Raw genomic sequence first — 11741 nt, 5'->3', positions numbered from 1 at the left:
CTGCTGAGCCACCTGGGAACTCCACCCATCCTCTAATACATGCCATTTATTTATTTCAAATAATTTTGGTAGTAGATTAAAATCTTATGTTTTATCAATGCTATGTATGCAGATTAGAACAGGAAAGCTCTCAATGTTGGGCTTCCCTGCTGGCTCATTAGTAAAGAATTCGCCTGCCAGTGCAGGAGACTTGGGTTTGATCCCTGGGTCAGAAAGATCCCTTGGAGAAGGAAATGGTAACCCACTCCAGTATTCTTGCCTGACGAATTCCATGGACAGGGGAGCCTGGTGGGCTACAGTCCATGGGGTCACAAAGAGTCGGACATGTCTTAGCGACTAAACAACTCTCAGTGTCAATGTACTTTCTCCAATCCAAGCTCTCCACCACAGCACTCTCACTGTGACTTGACTAACAGAAGAAATTTGCCAACATTCTCTTGTGCATTTTCTTTGGCAGTAGGTCCAGTAATAGTCCATCCTCAGGCCTGAGACCAGATGGGACCAGAGGTGGGTCCTTGAGCTCCTGACTATTGAGACAGGAAAGGTAGTTGAGGATTTTGTAAATTGTTAGCTGAATTCATTTAGGCTAACACAAAGTTTTCTCTACCTAAAAAAACCAGAAGAAGGATTTTTAATTGAGTTGTTGAGATAATTGTTTAAGTGTGTTTGGCTCTGTGGGCAGCTTTGGAGTTTTTCCTTCTGGCCTATTTGTTGATGATATGGTCAGTAGATTTCCCGGAAGACCTCAACACCTGACCAACAGTCATCTTCTCCACCCTCAGGCCTGATGTCATTCGGGGTGACTCAACATGACAACCTCGCCTCATGGTTCCATGCCTGCCTCACTTTCAAGAAAATCATTCAGGCCCTACTCCATGACCACACCCTGGACCTGTCACGTTGATCTTGCTGCCATTCAAAACATCACACCCATTCTTTTTGAAATACATAAATACTATTTTAATTTAAAGATAGCAAGGTGGAAGAGTGATACACAAAACATAAATGTCAGTGCTACAGAATAAACCAATAAAAATAGTTGGGACAGTCCCAGGCAGTCCAGTGGTTAAGACTCTGCACTTCCAAGGCAGAGGGTGCAGGTTTGATTCCTGTTTGGGGAACTAAGATCCCACAAGCCACAGGGCCAAAAATGAATAAATAAATAAAAATTTAAAAAGTCCTATAAAAATGCTTAAACTTCAGATAGATTTGCCTGTAGTGAGTTTGTAGTGCCATCACAGTCATTCTCAACCTGTGTTCCTCATCCTCTCCTTCTCCCTCCACAACCCCTCGTTGATCCCAACACACCAGTTCTTTGACTTTTGTGTATCTTTATTTAGAGCCCTTTGTCTTTTTCCCCATTAGGTCCCACTTCTCTTCAATCAGCTCCTTACCCATGCCATCATTTCATCCCTTTGCTTACCAATACCATGAAGCCTCTTGTTCTATTGTTTCCCTTACCACACCGGATGGGAGAAAAATTCCACAAACCTTACTAAAGCTAATTGCTTCCTTCTCTACTTTTGCATTCAACTCATTGACATTTCAAGAGAAAAGTCACACAGTAGCCAGAATTGGGCCACTGCAGCTTTATGTCTCTAATCTTGATGGGCACCTGTATCTCCCTGATATGTATTATGTGTATATATATGTTATATTATGTGTATATTATATTTTTCCTAGTCAACACGCTCCTATTCCATGTGCTGTTTCAGACAATAGCGATATCTCTCAAAGGGACAAACCTTCCATCCCCAGCTCCCCTTCACCTCCAGCCTCTGATCTTTTGTTTCACAGAGAAAACAAATATGTACTTAAACAGTAATTACTTCAGTTTACTTATATAGATCCCTACCTTTTCCTTCTCTCCCCTGTTAAAATGAAAGAGATCCTCTTCCTTATGCTAAGGGGCTTAACTTAAAAAAAAAATTTATTGAAGTATAGTAGATTTGTAATGTTATGTTAGCTTCTTCTGTACAGTAAAGTGAGTCAGCTTTACATATACCCATTCTTTTGTAGATTTTTTTCCCCATATCGGTCATTACCAAGTTTTGAGTAGAGTTTCCTGTGCTACTTGGGGGCTTCCTTGGTAGCTCAGCTGGTAAAGAATCTGCCTGCAATGCAGGCGATCCCGATTCAATCCCTGGGTTGCAAAGTGCCCCTGGAGAAGGGATAGGTTACCCACTCCAGTATTTGTGGGCTTCCCATTTGGCTCAGACAGTAAAGAATCCGCCCGCAATTTGGGAGAAATGGGTTTGAGCCCTGGGTCGGAAAGATCCCCTGGAGGAGGGCATGACAACCCACTCTAATATTCTTGCCTGGAGAATCCCATGGACAGAGGAGCCAGGGGGGCTACAGTCCATGGGGTTGCAATGAGAGGAACACGACAGAGCAACCTAGCACAGCACAGCATATAATAGGTCATAGTTAGTTATCTATTTTATATATAGTAATGTGTATATGTCAGTCTCCATCTCCTAATTTATCCCTCCCCTCTTTTCCCTTCTGGTAACCCTAAGTTTGTTTTCTACATCTGTGACTCTATTTCTGTTTTGTAAATAAGTTCATTTGTACTATATATTTTTTTTTTTAGATTAGGGGCTTAACTCTATTCCATCCCAGTCTTCATATTTAATATTAATGTCTCCCTTTCCACTGGAATTTAAATATACATATATATTTCCAGTGGTTAAGGCGGGGGCACTCTTGTTTCTAATTTCTGCCCACTGCTATTGCCCTAGTTGTTTTCCATTTAGAGGACATTTTCTTGAGACAACTGTCTTTACTGATACACCCAGCACCTCTACCCAACCACAACTCAACTTGGTCCTCCATTCTTAATTCTCCACTCAAACATATCTTTAAAAGGTCACTAACAATTTCCTTGTGCTGTGTGCTTAGTCGCTCAGTGATGTCCCACTCTTTGTGACCCCATGGACTCTTTGTGAGTCCATGAGGATTCTCCAGATATGAATACTGGAGTGGGTTGCAATGCCATCCTCGAGGGGGTCTTCCCAACCCAGGGATCAAACCCAGGTCTCCCACATTGCAGGCAGATTGTTTACCATCTGAACCACCAGGGAAGCCCGAGAATACAGAAGTGGGTGGCCTATGCCTTCTCCAGGGAATCTTCCCAACCCAGGAATTGAACCAGGGTCTCTTGCATTGCAGGCAGATTCTTTACCAGCTGAACTACCAGGGAAGCCCTTGTAGCTAACTTTTAAAAATGTTTGTCCGTCTTTATCTTCCTGGATCTCTCACTGATAAAATTATGACACTGATTGCTCCTTCCTTCTTTAAATATGTTCTCTCACATTTTCCATGACACAGCACTGCCTCGTTGCCCCCCACATCTGTATATGTCCATTCATGGTTACCTCGCTGTCTCCTCCATACCTTTTAGTTTGTTTTTTTTTTTAATTTATTTTAATTGGAGGCTAATTACCTTACAATATTGTGGTGGTTTTTGGGATGGGGAGGGAGGTGGGTGGGAGGGTCAGGATGGGGAACACATGTACACCCATGGCTGAGTCATGTGAATCTGTGGCAAAAACCCCATACCTTTTAAATCGATGCTACTCCAAGTGTTGTCTTTGATGCTTTTCCACTGTCATTCCACACCTGGCAGTAGGCAGAACAATAGCACCCTCCCCAGAGATGTCCACATCCTAATTGCCAGAACCTGGAAATGAGTTACCTTACCTACAAAGGGGACTGTGTGGATGTGATTAGGTAAGGACTGTGAGATGGAGAGTGAGCCAGTGTAATCACAAGAGTCTTTAAAAGGGAACAAGGAAAACTGGAGAGTCAGTGGAGGAGTTATGGTGATGGATGCAGCATTTGAGCCTCCTGAAGCTGGAAAAGGTAAGGACATATATTTTCCTCTAGGGCCTCCAGGAGGAACACAGCTTTGCCAGCAGCTTGACACTCGAAGACTCACTTCAATCCTCTGACTTCCAGAACTACAACACATTCGTCTTGTTTCAAGCTATTGAGTTTGTGATCACTTGTTATAGCAGCAGTCAGAAATTGAGACAGAAACCCTCTCCCTGGACAATCTCTTCTGAGGCTTCAGGTCATTTATTCTTTGCTCATCTGAAGACTCCTGAATTAGTTATGGTAACCTTGTTGTTGTAACAAATTCACCCCCAAAATATGTGATTCACCAATCATAATACAGGTTAAATGTCACTCACAGAGCAGGACCCCCTGTGTGTGTGCTCAGTTGCTTCTGTCATGTGTGACTCTTTGCGACCCTATGAACTGTAGCCCACCAGACTCAGAGGAGTCCCATGGAATTCCATGGAATTCTCCAGGCAAGAATACTAAAGTGGGTTGCCATGCCCTCCTCCAGTGGATCTTTCCGGCCTAAGGATTGAACCTGAATCTCTTATGTCTCCTGCAGTGGCAGGTGGATTCTTTACCACTAGCGCCTTCTAGAAAGACCTTGTAGCAGGGTTGGGTCAGTAAATAGGTCAGCAGAAGGGCCCCTCTCAGTTGTTTAGTAACTCAGGCTCACAGAGCTCCTGCCATCTTCGGCATTTGCTGAAAAGAAAAAGAGCATGGGAGAAGATCATGGACCAGAGTACGCAGGGAGTTTTTCGTAAGCAAGTCCATAAGTGAGGTTTTTTCCTCTCATATTTTCTCATTTTTCTTCTCATACTCCACTGGTCAGATTTAGTCACAGCAGCATCCAACTGCAAAAGATACAGGGAAATGTGGTCTACTTATGTCACCACGATGAAAGAGAAAATGTGGGTTTTGTTTGGAAGCTTTGTGAAAGTGAAGTGAAAGTGAAAGTGAAGTCGATCAGTCATGTCTGACTCTTTGTGACCCCATGGACTGTAGCCTACCAGGCTCCTCCATCCACAGGATTCTCCAGGCAAGAGTACTGGAGTGGGTTGCCATTTCCTTCTCCAGGGGATCTTCCCGACCCCCTGAAAGAGAAAATGTGGATTTTGTTTGGAAGCCTTGTGAAATGTCTCCCAAATCTTTCAAAGTCAGACCTATTTTCAGAAAACTGGAGCCGTATAGCCAACTTCTGACTGAATAGCTCTGCTTAGAGGCATCAAGAACCTTGAACTCAACATGTCAGAAATCAAATCTATCATCTGCTCAATGCTGTGTCCTCCAGGGTTTCTGTGTCACTGAATGGTAGCACTGTTACTCAAGTAGGAAACATGGGGACCATCTGTGATTTCTCCCTCAGGGCTTAATCAAACACCAGGTCAGTAGTGAAAAAAGAATTATGTTTCAGTTTAGTTCATCTCTCCAGCATGATTGTCACCATCCTTAATCCAAGCCATCACCATCACTCACCTAGACCACTGAAAATGCCTCACAGTTTGGGTCCATTCCTTTAAAAAAAAACAAAACAAAACACAGACACCTTTTTATTTTAGATTCGAGTATAAATGATTAACAATGTTGTGATAGTTTCAGGCGCACAGCAAAGTAACTCAGTCATATATATACATGTATCCATTCTCCCCCAGACTCCCCTCCCATCCAGGCTGCCACATAATATTGAGCAGAGTTCCCTGTGCTCTACAGTAGGTCCTTGTTGGCTATCCATTTTAAATGTAGCTGTGTATACACATTGATCTCAAACTCCCTATCCCTTTCCCCATGGTAACCATGCTGCTGCTAAGTCACTTCAGTCGTGTCCGACTCTGTGTGACCTCATAGACGGCAGCCCACCAGGCTCCCCCGTCCCTGGGATTCTCCAGGCAAGAACACTGGAGTGGGTTGCCATTTCCTTCTCCAATGCATGAAAGTGAAAAGTGAAAGTGAAGTCGCTCAGTTGTGTCCAACCCTCAGCGACCCCATGGACTGCAGCCTTCCAGGCTCCTCCGTCCATGGGATTTTCCAGTCTGTCAGTCTCTTTCTGTTTTATAAGTTCATTTGTATCATTTCTTTTTAGATTCCTCATATAAATAATGCCATATGATATTTTTCTTTCTCTGACTTACTTTACTCAGTATGACTATCTCTAGGTCCATCCATGTTGATGCAAATGGCATGATTTCATTCTTTTTAATGGCTGAGTAATAGTCCATTGTATATACCACATTTTCTTTATCCATTCTGGATCCATTCTTAATCCCCACTTGAGTGTGTGTGCCCTCAGTTGCTTCAGTTGTGTCTGACTCTTTGTGACCCCATGGATTGTAGCCCACCAGGCTCCTTAGTCCCTGGGATTCTCCAGGCAAGAATACTGGAGTGGGTTGCCATGCCCTCCTCCAGGGGATATTCCTGACTCAGGGATCAAACCCAGGTCTCCTGCATTACAGGTGGATTCTTTACCACTGGTGGGCTTCCCTGGTGGCTTAGATGGTAAAGAAGCTGCCTGCATTGCATGAGACCCGGGTTTGATCCTTGGGTGAGGAAGAGCACTTGGAGATGAAAATGCCAGCCCAACAGAGGAGCCTGGTGGGCTGAAGTCCATGGGATCACAAAGAGTAGGACATGACTGAGCCACTAATGTACTGACACAGCTCTTTATCACTGAGCCCCTGGGGAAGCCCCTTAATCCCTGCAATCTTGTATAAATGCCAATCCCCCAATTTGTGCCATTACCCAGTTCAAACCACTTGTATATTTTCCTAGTATTCTTAAGACAAAGTCAAAATTTAACACAGCTTCCAAGACTTTCATGATCCATCTTCTATTTGTACCTTCCTGCCTCACCTCCAGCCTCTCCCCAAATAACTCTGTCCTGATGTCACACCAATTGTAACGAATTAATTACTTATTTTCTGGCTGTGCTACATGGCTTGTGGGATCTTAGTTCCCCGACCAGGGATCAAGCATGTACCCGCTCAGTGCTAGAATGGATTCTTAGCCACTGGACAGCCAGAGAAGTCCCAGTTAATTCTTATTTACCTTTCAGACATCCACTCACAAGGCATTTTCTCTGAGAAACATTTCCTGATGTCCCGTAAAAGCTTAGAGCCCATATCATACTCTATTTGTGGAATTATCTGTCTTTCCTGAGAAATTTCCGGTTCTGTGAGAGCAGGAAAAGAGTCAGTCTTACTCTTTTTATCCTCAGTGCCTAGTCTGGTGCCTAGTATCTAGCAGTGTTGAATACATATTTGTTTAAAAAAGGACCAGATCCTTGTTTGTGTGTATCTAAGGCTTATGAAGCTAGATAAAGACGAAAGCATTTATATGCTTCTCATCATGTAGCCCATTCCACATTTCACTTATAATTTCCTTACTGGTTAAAATTAACATTGTACAGTAGTAGCTGCTGTCATGGCATGATTGTCAATTGCAAAAAGCAGCTATGTTTTAGGTGTACAGGTATTGTTATCAAATTACCTCATTCGTAGTGCTTCAAAGGGACAGAATGACTACAAAACCACTACTCAGTATAGGTCAAGAATGCTTTACAAATAAATACAAAAACAAACCAAAGTTGTTTCCATTTTCAACAAAATGTATGTGTGTATAAATTATACATAAAATATGGGCATTACATACATACATATACATGTGTATACACACGTTTTATATATAATTTCCTTTTAACCCAACTTCATGAGCTTATCACAGCAGAAAAATATATAATTTTATGTTTACTAAACTGCTAGCTAAAACTCAGCCATTTTTTAATTCAGAAAGACCCTAATGTAGTTCTCATAAGGGATTCATCCTACACTTTGTTATATGATAAAAGAAGAATTACTTATGAAATCATTATGGTCAATATGGTCTCCCTTTTACTAAACCAAACCAAGACTATCTCTAAATATGAGTCACAAAATGCATTTGTTTAAGCTTGTAAGCATTTGCTTAAAAAATAAATCATTTTAGTATGAAGAATTTTGAAAGAAAGCTTAATAAAAAATAAAATAGACTTTTGAGGTCCTAAATTATCTTAATATCAGGTTAAGAATAAGACTTCAATTATTCCAAAGTCTGAAAAGTCAGAATTAATATTCCCAAGGAAATCATTATCCTTCTCTTTAGTGTACAATTTGGTTTTCAAAAGTTCTTTTAACAGAACAATGTGATCCTTTATTTGGAACATCAAGCAACTCAAATTATTATGGGAAGGAATGAATCTAGGTAAGATTTAGGTGCTTTGATTTACATTTAAATGGCATCTTTTCTTAAAACTTATCCATACCTTTTCCAGTGGAGAATTTAATAAAAGATGGAAAATAATATAGACACTTGCTCCTTGGAAGAAAAGCTATGATCAACCTAGACAGCATATTAAAAAACAGAGACATTACGTTGCCAACAAAGGTCCATCTAGTCAAAGCTATGGTTTTTCCAGTAGTCATGTATGGATGTGAGAGTTGGACCATAAAGAAAGCTGAGCAGCTAAGAATTGATGCTTTTGAACTGTGGTGTTGGAGAAGACTCTTGAGAGTCCCTTGGACTGCAAGGAGATCCAACCAGTCTATCCTAAAGGAAATCAGTCCTGAATATTCATTGGAAGGACTGATGCTGAAGCTGAAACTCCATTACTTTGGCCACCTGATGGGAAGAACTGACTCACTAGAAAAGACCCTGATGCTGGGAAACGTTGAAGGCAGGAAGAGAAGGGGACGACAGAGGATGAGATGATTGGATGGCATCACTGAATTGATGAAAGAATACGTACAATTGGTCAATGATAGAGAAATTTTTTATGAGAATATAAATTGGAAAACATCTTTTTTCTAATTCAGTTCAGTTCAGTCGCTCAGTCGTGTCCGACTCTTTGCAACCCCATGAACCACAGCAAGCCAGGCCTCCCTGTCCATCACCAACTCCCAGAGTTCACCCAAACTCATGTCCATCGAGTCGGTGATGCCATCCAACCATCTCATCCTCTGTCGTCCCCTTCTCCTCCTGCCCCCAACCCCTCCCAGCATCAGGGTCTTTTCCAATGAGTCAACTCTTCACATCAGGTGGCCAAAGTATTGGGAGTTTCAGCTTCAGCATCAGTCCTTCCAATGAACACATAGGACTGATGAATTTGTAACATCAAGCTAATCTGGTGAGTAGTCTGATGTTTTTGTCTACAATAACATTCTCACAGTTTTCTTTGAGTTTAAGAAAGCAAATTGTTTAACAGTAATAATCAGACTTTAAAATGTTTTGGCTGATGCTTAGTGACTCTGAACGGTTCAGGGGAGCCACAGAGAAACTACTGAAAGCGAGGGGAGAGCAAAGACATAAAACTTAAAAAGAGGAGAAAGTGACTCCCAAGAAATGGAGAAGGAAGAATGAAAGTAGAAAAACTATAAGAAAAAACAAAACTGCATATATGATAAGTGAGGTGAAAACCCACCTAGAACTGCTTTTGATTTTTCTCTGCCGCAGTAGTTGTAGAGATCATCTCCTTTGAGTCTGGAGTATCAGAGGCAGCTTCCAAGATTCTTGTCTCTGCCGGACTCACTGCAGGGCATAAGCTGTGATTATCTGTATCACCATTGCAGGTCCAACTCAACCAAGACCCGGTCTGAGCTAATTGGCTCTGTCCTGGCAATATGGTGACACAAAGTTGAATTTCAACTGAACAATTAGCCTGATAGTTGCAATGAATAAAACCAGTCATTTATTTATTCAACGGTCTTAGTTTCCAACATGTGCTGGCTGTGTACTCAGATCAGATCAGTTGCTCAGTCATGTCCGACTCTTTGCGACCCCATGAATCGCAGCACGCCAGGCCTCCCTGTCCATCACCAACTCCCAGAGTTCACCCAGACTCACTTCCATCGAGTCAGTAATGCCGTCCAGCCATCTCATCCTCTGTCGTCCCCTTCTCCTCTTGCCCCCAATCCCTCCCAGCATCAGAGTCTTTTCCAATGAGTCAGCTCTTCGCATGAGGTGGCCAAAGTACTGGAGTTTCAGCTTTAGCATCTTTCCTTCCAAAGAATACCTAGGGCTGATCTCCTTGCAGTCCAAGGGACTCTCAAGAGTCTTCTCCAACACAACAGTTCAAAAGCATCAATTCTTTGACACTCAGCCTTCTTCACAGTCCAACTCTCACATCCATACATGACCACAGGAAAAACCATAGCCTTGACTAGACGAACCTTTGTTGGCAAAGTAATGTCTCTGCTTTTGAATATGCTATCTAGGTTGGTCATAACTTTCCTTCCAAGGAGTAAGCGTCTTTTAATTTCATGGCTGCAATCACCATCTGCAGTGATTTTGGAGCCAAGAAAAATGAAGTCTGACACTGTTTCCACTGTTTCCCCATCTATTTCCCATGAAGTGGTGGGACCGGATACCATGATCTTCGTTTTCTCAATGTTGAGCTTTAAGCCAACTTTTTCACTCTCCTCTTTCACTTTCATCAAGAGGCTTTTGAGTTCCTCTTCACTTTCTGCCATAAGGGTGGTGTCATCTGCATATCTGAGGTTATTGATATTTCTCCTGGCAATCTTGATTCCAGTTTGTGTTTCTTCCAGTCTACTAGGCTGTGTACTAGATTTTTGAAATTCAAATAATAATTACTAGTTTCATATACAGCACTCACACTTGTCAGGCATTCTTTTGAGCACTTAATGTAACTCATTTAATCCTGACAATGACCTAACAAAGTAGTTATTGTTATCAGCCCCACTTTACAGGTAAAGAAACTGAGATGTTGCATGGTTTCATGACTTGCCCAGGGTCGTAGAAAGAGTTCAATGATGCAGTCCTTGAGAAGTGAGGCCAGTGAAGGAGCTGCATAGCACGAGGGTGGGGGTGTGAGGAGAGAGGTAATAATAGCAATTCACACAGCATGGGAATGAGAGACAGAATCGGTGCCCTTAACACAGACTGTTAAGGGTGCCTTCACAAGGGCACCAGTGAAGGCTTCTTGCAAAAATGGTGCCTGAACTAAGTCCTAAAAAATAGGTAGGATTTAGACAAGAGAAGAATGAAGAAAACTTTTAAGGCAGATGAGGAGCCTGAGAAAGTCCTTGAAGCCACAAAGAGCACAAATGTCTGAGGAAAAGCACACAGGTCAGTGGAATAGAAGTATGTGGCGGGAAGTGGAGGTGGTGTTAAGAGATGGAGGTGGAGAAGTGACTAAGGACTGACTCCTGAAAAGTCAGGTTCACCATGCAGGTGTTAAGTGTGTTAGTTTCTCAGTCATGTCTGACTCTTTGTGACTCCATAGACTGTATCTCACCAGGTTCCTCCATCCTTGGAATTCTCCAGGCAAGAATACTTGATGGTAGCCATTCCCTTCTCCAGGAGATCTTGCTGACCCAGGGCTCGAATCCAGGTCTCCTGTGTTGCAGGCAGATTCTTTACTGTCTGAGCCACCAGAGAAACCCATGCAGGTCATCAGTCAGTTCAGTCACTCCGTCCTGTCCGACTCTTTGTGACCCCATGGACTACAGCACACCAAGCTTCCCTGTCCATTATCAACTCCTGGAGCTTGTTCAAACTCATGTCCATTGAGTCAGTGATGCCATCCAATAATCTCATCCTCTGTCATCCCCTTCTCCTCCTGCTTTTAATCTTTCCTGGCTCAGGGTCTTTTCCAATGAGTCAGTTCTTCACATCAGGTGGCCAAAGTATTGGAGTCTCAGCTTCAGCATCAGTCCTTCCAATGAATATTCAGGACTGATCTCCTTTAGGATGGACTGGTTGGATCTCCTTGCAGTCCAAGGGACTCTCAAGAGTCTTCTCCAACACCACAGTTCAAAAGCATCAATTCTTTGGTTCTCAGCTTTCTTTATAGTCCAACTCTCACATCCATACATGACTACTGGAAAAATCATAGCTTTGATTAGACA

Source organism: Bison bison, unplaced genomic scaffold, assembly GCF_000754665.1.
Source record: "Bison bison bison isolate TAMUID 2011002044 unplaced genomic scaffold, Bison_UMD1.0 scf7180017864354, whole genome shotgun sequence".
In the NCBI taxonomy this organism is placed as follows: domain Eukaryota; kingdom Metazoa; phylum Chordata; class Mammalia; order Artiodactyla; family Bovidae; genus Bison; species Bison bison.
Note: the sequence above shows the minus strand (reverse complement) of the source record.